Source organism: Bufo gargarizans, chromosome 6 (genome assembly GCF_014858855.1).
Source record: "Bufo gargarizans isolate SCDJY-AF-19 chromosome 6, ASM1485885v1, whole genome shotgun sequence".
Taxonomy (NCBI): domain Eukaryota; kingdom Metazoa; phylum Chordata; class Amphibia; order Anura; family Bufonidae; genus Bufo; species Bufo gargarizans.
The window spans coordinates 76,132,560-76,139,535 of record NC_058085.1 but is presented as its reverse complement, the minus strand read 5'-3'; the positions used below and the strand labels follow the sequence as shown (position 1 = coordinate 76,139,535).

Genomic DNA, 6,976 nt, shown 5'->3' with positions numbered 1-6,976 from the left:
AAAGGGTGCACCGGTCCTGGAGGTAGTGCAATACCAGGTCAATGCGTGGAGTGGACAGAGCAAGCTCTTTTTCCATCTCCCTGTTCGAAAAATCCATTTAATATATGGTCCCCAGATAGGGGACGTATCAGATATTAAACTGATAAGAACAGATTTTTTTTCTTTTTTTTTTAAACCATTCAGTTTAATAATACGAGCTCTCAAATACATAGTCTCGATATCTGAAAGACATCACCAGAACTGTAACAAGCTCTTATCACAACATCATCATGGTTATCTTTTTTTATTTATTTAGCAGAAATTTCCATTTTTTTATTTTCCAAAAACCCTCACTATCTAAACCACCACCGTACTTACTATCCCATCTATACACAAAAAATAACCTAGATAACACAAGATTCACACACTCCTGTACAAACAACTCCCTCTTAAAGACCAACAAATTCCTCACATCCCATAGACTTTACATCATGCAAACCACAATAAACCATAACAACCTAGTATTCTGCCTTCCATTTGCACCCATACCAAACAGAGCCACTTTCGTATTTAACTGTGTAACCCCCGTCAATTCTTTTGTCAATCTTCCCATTCCATCCCATACTTCCTTTGCATACTTACACTCCCAGAACAAGTGACTCACACCTTCACTGTCTCCACAACCATCTCTCGGGCACACCTCAGATCTAACCAAATCTCTTTTCTTCTGTACCTCTCTCACCGGCAATATATTCTGCAAACCCATCCACACAATATCTTTCTGTCTATTCGTAGTGCCTTTAATTGACAATTTCTTCCATACATTTTCTGCCTCCCATGACCTTAAGTTTACAATATCACACGCAACCTCATTCTTCCTTAAAATATTCGAAACATAATTCTTATTTTTAAACTCACACATCTTAACACTTAACAAATCATGCTTCCTAATGAACACCTCAATCACCGAATACCATTTTGGACACGCAAAAGCCACCGGCACTCTCGCATCTCTTTTCTTCCATCTCAAACCATACATCATCCATCCTGCCATGTACCTCATCATATACGCACACTTACTTTCTTTCCCAACTAGAACCACAAAGGTTTTAATATAACATAAACCAAAAAAAATCTCAAAATTTGGAAATTCCAAACCCCCATTCTCTTAGTTTATACAAAAACACTCTCTCTGCAATTTTTCCATTCTACTCCCCCCAAAAAAGGAAAAAATCATTTTCTCTACTTTTTTAAACTTCGTTAAATTCCGAGGATACACACTATACACAAACCATATAATCGGCAAAACCACAGATTTTACAATCAGAATTTTACCAGTCATACTCAACTCTCTCAACTTCCAGAAATTCAACTTTCTTTCTACTCTTTTCCCACATTCATCCCAGCTTTCATAGAAACATAGAAACATAGAATGTGTCGGCAGATAAGAACCATTTGGCCCATCTAGTCTGCCCAATATATCTGAATCCTATGAATAGTCCCTGGCCCTATCTTATATGAAGGATAGCCTTATGCCTATCCCATGCATGCTTAAATTCATTCACTGTATTTGCATCTACCACTTCTGCGGGAAGGCTATTCCATGTATCCACTACTCTCTCAGTAAAGTAATACTTCCTTATATTACTTTTAAACCTTTGCCCCTCTAATTTAAAACTGTGTCGTCTTGTGGTAGTTTTTCTTCTTTTAAATATGCTCTCCTCCTTTACCGAGTTGATTCCCTTTATGTATTTAAAAGTTTCTATCATATCCCCTCTGTCTCTTCTTTCTTCCAAGCTATACATATTAAGGTCTTTTAACCTTTCCTGGTAAGTTTTATCCTGCAATCCATTTATCCTTCATCCCCATTCAATTTATCATTCAATAAAACTCCCAACACTTTAATTGGTCCTTCTTCACATTTCACATCATCCATTTTAATCTCAGCATCTCCAAAACATTTAAAGGAACATTTGCCCCAATTCACTTTAAATCCTGATCCACCACAAAACAAATCCAAAATCAACCTTCCTCTCCTCATAGCAGCCATATTTCCATTCACTATTACAATATCATCCATATAACCTAATACACTCACATACTTTCCCATACTACCTGGAATTAACAAACCTCTCATTACTTTATCTTTTCTAACCATACACATCAGTACCTCAATCACACTAATAAATAAGACTGGGGACAATGGACATCCCTGTCTAACTCCCGATTGTACTCTAATTTTTTTACTCAGATTCCCATTGACCAAAATCTTACATCCCACTCCATATAAACACCTCACACACTTCAAAAAATTCCCGGGATAACCCATTTTCTTTAACACCTCAAACATAAACTCATGCGCTACTCTATCAAACGCCTTCTCAAAATCCACTGACAACAACATACATTTCTGTTTTCTACTTTCACAATCCCCAATCAAATCTCTTAACAAAAACAAGTTCTCTGACATACTCCTCCCAGGCACAGCACATACTTGGTCTTCTTGCACCACCTTACCAATCACTTCACGCATACGATTTGCTAAAATTTTACTAAAAACCTTGTAATCCGCATTCAATAAAGTAATTGGTCTCCAATTATTCAAGGACTTTTTCTCACCTTTCTTAAAAATCAACACAACCACACCATCTTTCATTGATTCTCCCAGAACACCATTCTCCCACATAAATTTGCATATTTTACAAAGATCTTCACCCATCCATTCTCATGCTTTAACATACAATTCTACAGGTAACCCATCCATTCCAGGTGTTTTATTTCTTTTTGCTCCAAATACAATCTTCTTTATCTCATCCAAAGTAATCTCTTCACTCAAAAGCTCTCCATCTTCTCTGCTTAGTTTATTTTCTACATTCTTCAGCATTTCATTCATCAAACCAACATCTATTCGCTTTCTTCCATACAAAGTTGAATAAAAATCTTCTATCACCCCCATCATCTCCACCCCATCCACACTTATCCCTAAATTATTAAAAATTCCACTCATTTCTTCTTTCTTCCCACACACTTTTTTAAAGAAAAATCTTGTACACTTTTCGTCTTCCTCCAAGCATTCAACTTTTGCACGAAAAATAATTTCTTTCCCTTTCCTCCTCATCCACTGTTTTTGCTCTTCTTTAACCTTTTTAATTAAATCATCTACATCCACACCCAACCCACCTAATTTTCTCAACCAATCCAATCTTAAATTCAACTCATTATACATATTTCTTGACATTCTAGCCTTCTTATAGCTCCATTTTTTAAAGAAAATTTTCATTCTCCCTTTAGTCCATTCCCACCACTTCAAAATATCTTCAAAATCATTCATTCTTTCCCTCCAAAACATATAATTTTTCTTAAAAGCATACATTACCCTTTCATCATCCAATAAACTCGTATTCATTTTCCACACCCCACACCCATATATGTTTTTCAACTCACCTTCCACACCGACTTTCAGATAAACATGGTCTGAAAAAAACACTTCATTCTGAGCATAACTTATACACTTAAGACATTTAGAAATACAAACATAATCGATCCTTGAGACTATACCCCCTCTATCGGCTTTATATGTATGCGGTGGTGGTTTCCCCAAACTTGCCTCTGCCGTATCTAGAAGGGAAAAATCTTTAATTAGTTGATTTAATTTTTTACCAGATATATCACACTTCTCCCCTTCAGTCGTACAATTAAAGTCCCCCACAAACACAATCGGCATTCTCCCTAACAAAAACACATTCAACTTTTCCAACAAGTTCACTCTCTCCTCTTTTTTTGTTGATCCATACACATTTACAACTTTCAACCTCCAATTTTTATATTTTACTTCGGCCACTAAACATCTTCCTGCCTCCACCACTGTATAGGACACTACACTCATTTCTCTATTCATCAACAAAATTCCCACCCCATCATTCCTATTATCATTCGTCCCAGACCACACAGATTCCCCATAAGGCCACTCTTCCGCCTTTAAAGACTCAGAAATTCCACATTCCTGGAGACAGATGATATCCGCCCCTTGATCCTTTAAGAAATCAAAAATCACCACTCTTCTTGTCCTAGCCGTCAGCAGTCTCACATTTACGGATAGGACATGAAAGGCAAGTCGTCTTTCCATAGCTTACACCATCTTATTATATACTTTCCAACCCGCCATCTGGATATCATCCTAACTCTCCTTGAGGGAGGAAGCCTTGCATACAGTCCCCAATCCCTGCTCTGTCTAAAAAAAGGTGAGTATTAGGGGAATCTGAAGGGAAGGTTCTCTCCTCCTCCAGGCTACCATTATCACTGAGTGGTGACAGTACACTCCTGGGTCTCTTCAAGGCCATCTCCTCACATTCATCTTCCGAAGCAAGGGATCTTTTAGTGAGATCCCCCTGAACCTCTGCTTGACCACAGGGAATTTCATTGTCCTCGCTGTCCGCCATGGCCGAGAACTCGGTCACTGCCATATCCGATTCTCCCTCGCCCTGCAACCCTGTCACCTCATCAGAAGGAACGTTAAACAGTGAGTCCAGGGTAAATTCCATCCCCTCATGCGCCTCTGTCTCAGACACAACAGAAACCTGCTGTGGTACAGTCGGCGCCAGAAGGCTGAGGTCTCTCCACGACGGGAGTCCTGGAGGTACTTCCAGGGTCCCCCCTCAAAGCATCCGAATAGGATTTTTTTGCCATAGGGTTCATAGGGCATTCTTTGAAAATATACCCTGCATTCCCACACACATTACATGTTTTGGGGTTAGAGCAGGACCCAGCCAAATTACCCTCTTGATTGCAACGGGAGCATATAAGTCTTGTCTCTCTGCAATTGTCCGCAGTATGGCCAAAAATTTTGCACTTTCAGCAGAAACTCGGACCACCTTCAAAAAATAACAAGCCTCTATCTCTTCCGATAGCAAAAGACTCTGGTGGGTATGTCATACCCCCAGCACAGGTCGGATCGATTTTAAATCTGACGAAAAACTTATGCTTTCCTGTCCATAATAATTCAGAGTTTAAAACCTTATGGATATATTTAATATCCGCGCAGAATCTCTGTAGGAAAGCAGTGATGCATTCGACAGACACATAGGGTTGTACATGTAAACAACCAACGGCACACCATTATTGTATAGTAATGTAAATGTTAAGCCATCCAACTCAGGATTGTACTCATGATCCTTAAGGAACATATGCAAATTTTGACAGGCCTGCACACATGACAAGTCCAGAGTATAGCGCCCTCTCCTAGGATCTTGTAGACAAAGAATATCCTCTTTCCTCACATGCAAGACATTAAAAAGTACCTCTTGAACAAGATGTTTCAGGGTGAATTTCTCCTTTTTCTCCTCCTCAATGTCGATCCCGAATGCGTTACGGACCCGGAATTCTCCGGTCCCAGCAGGGCATATAATCACACCCATCTTGGCGCCTTGTGCCGACCGCCGTCCGTCCTCCGTCGATCGCCTTCTCAAACCTCAGCCTTGGCTGCGTCCGGACAAGCCATGATCGCAGCCAAAAGGCCGAGAAACGATAACCCGCTCGGCCTCGACAACGGGGCCGCTGTTCGCAAACGCAGAGCACTTCTCAAGGCAACAGTCTACAGGCCTCAGCCCCAAACACAGTCCGGGAGGCTTCTCTCTCTCACAAACCAGGGAAAACGTGCGTCCTACGCGCTGGAATCAGCAGCATGCTACACTTCGTGTTTTTCGTATCTGCATAGCTCCGCCCACAACTTCTGGTCACGCCTTTTCTTCGCACTAAATTCCTGGTGCCAAAGCGCGCCTAGCAGAATGACCGATAAGAAGTCAATGGAGAGTAGTGAGAGAGAAAAAAAAAATAAAAATAAATAAATAAAAAAGGTATCTATGCATTGTTGATTGTGATGTCACGGCCCCATTGTTGAGTGTTCCGTCAGAGCCCTTGTGATGTCATCCAGTGACCTGACCTTACTTGACCTCTGACCTGACAGGCCTCTTGTGACACGTGCAGTGTTCCGTCCATTGGCAAGACAAGGCAGGTCCAGCTATTGCTGATACATAGGAAGTGCTGGACTACATTTTAGCCTACACAGTCATCCAGTTTAATGGATCCACAAGAGGGAGACACAGGCAAACAAACTTTACTTATTTAATAAAGCACTAGGAAAACAAAATTGGTTACATCAAGCCAACTTGCTACAAAAGGGTCAATTCTAAGGAACAACTCAGCAGACTGCCCAGGTGTGCACAACAGGCCCAAATCAAAAGAGAGGTGCACGGAGTGGAGGTCCAAAATCTGCATTCAGGTGATATCCAAAAACTTCATTCAGGTGATAAGCCAATTAACACAACAATTAAGCCATCAATCTTAATTGGATTTGGACTGTGAGGAGAGGTGACTGGCTGGCTGGGTTGCTTGGTGCTGGAGCAAACCCACACACAGGTGATGCAAATAAGAGATTGACAGGCTAGATGCAGCAGCACCAGGGATGCATAAAGCAGCACAGCAAAACCCTGACAGAGGAAGGAGAAGCTGAAGTGCAGGACTGCTGAGGCAGGACACACTCAATTTCATTCAGTTTTTTTTTATACCAGATTAGAAGGGGTGGGCCGGTCCTGGAGGTACTGCAATACCAGGTCAATGCGTGGAGTGGACAGAGCAAGCTCTTTTTCCATCTCCCTGTTCGAAAAATCCATTTAATATATGGTCCCCAGATATTAAACTGATAAGAACAGATTTTTTTTTTTTAAAACCACATCAGGTAAGTCTTTAAGCACTCAAAATACATCTTCTTGGTATCTTAATGACAACACCAAATCATTATTGATTGCTTTAACTTCATCATCGTGGTTATCTTTATTTTATTTGACAAGAAATCTCCATTTTTTGTGTTTCCAATAACCTTCACTTACTAAACCACCAGGACAATCTTAATGACAACACCAAATCATTATTGATTGCTTTAACTTCATCATCGTGGTTATCTTTATTTTATTTGACAAGAAATCTCCATTTTTTGTGTTTC

At 40.3% G+C, this 6,976-nt stretch overlaps 2 pseudogenes; both read right to left on the bottom strand.

Annotated features, from left to right (window-relative positions):
• On the bottom strand, positions 1–179 carry LOC122942678 (annotated as a pseudogene).
• Positions 180–6,550: 6,371 nt separating this feature from the next.
• On the bottom strand, positions 6,551–6,716 carry LOC122942841 (annotated as a pseudogene).
• Between the last annotated feature and the right edge of the window lie 260 nt (positions 6,717–6,976).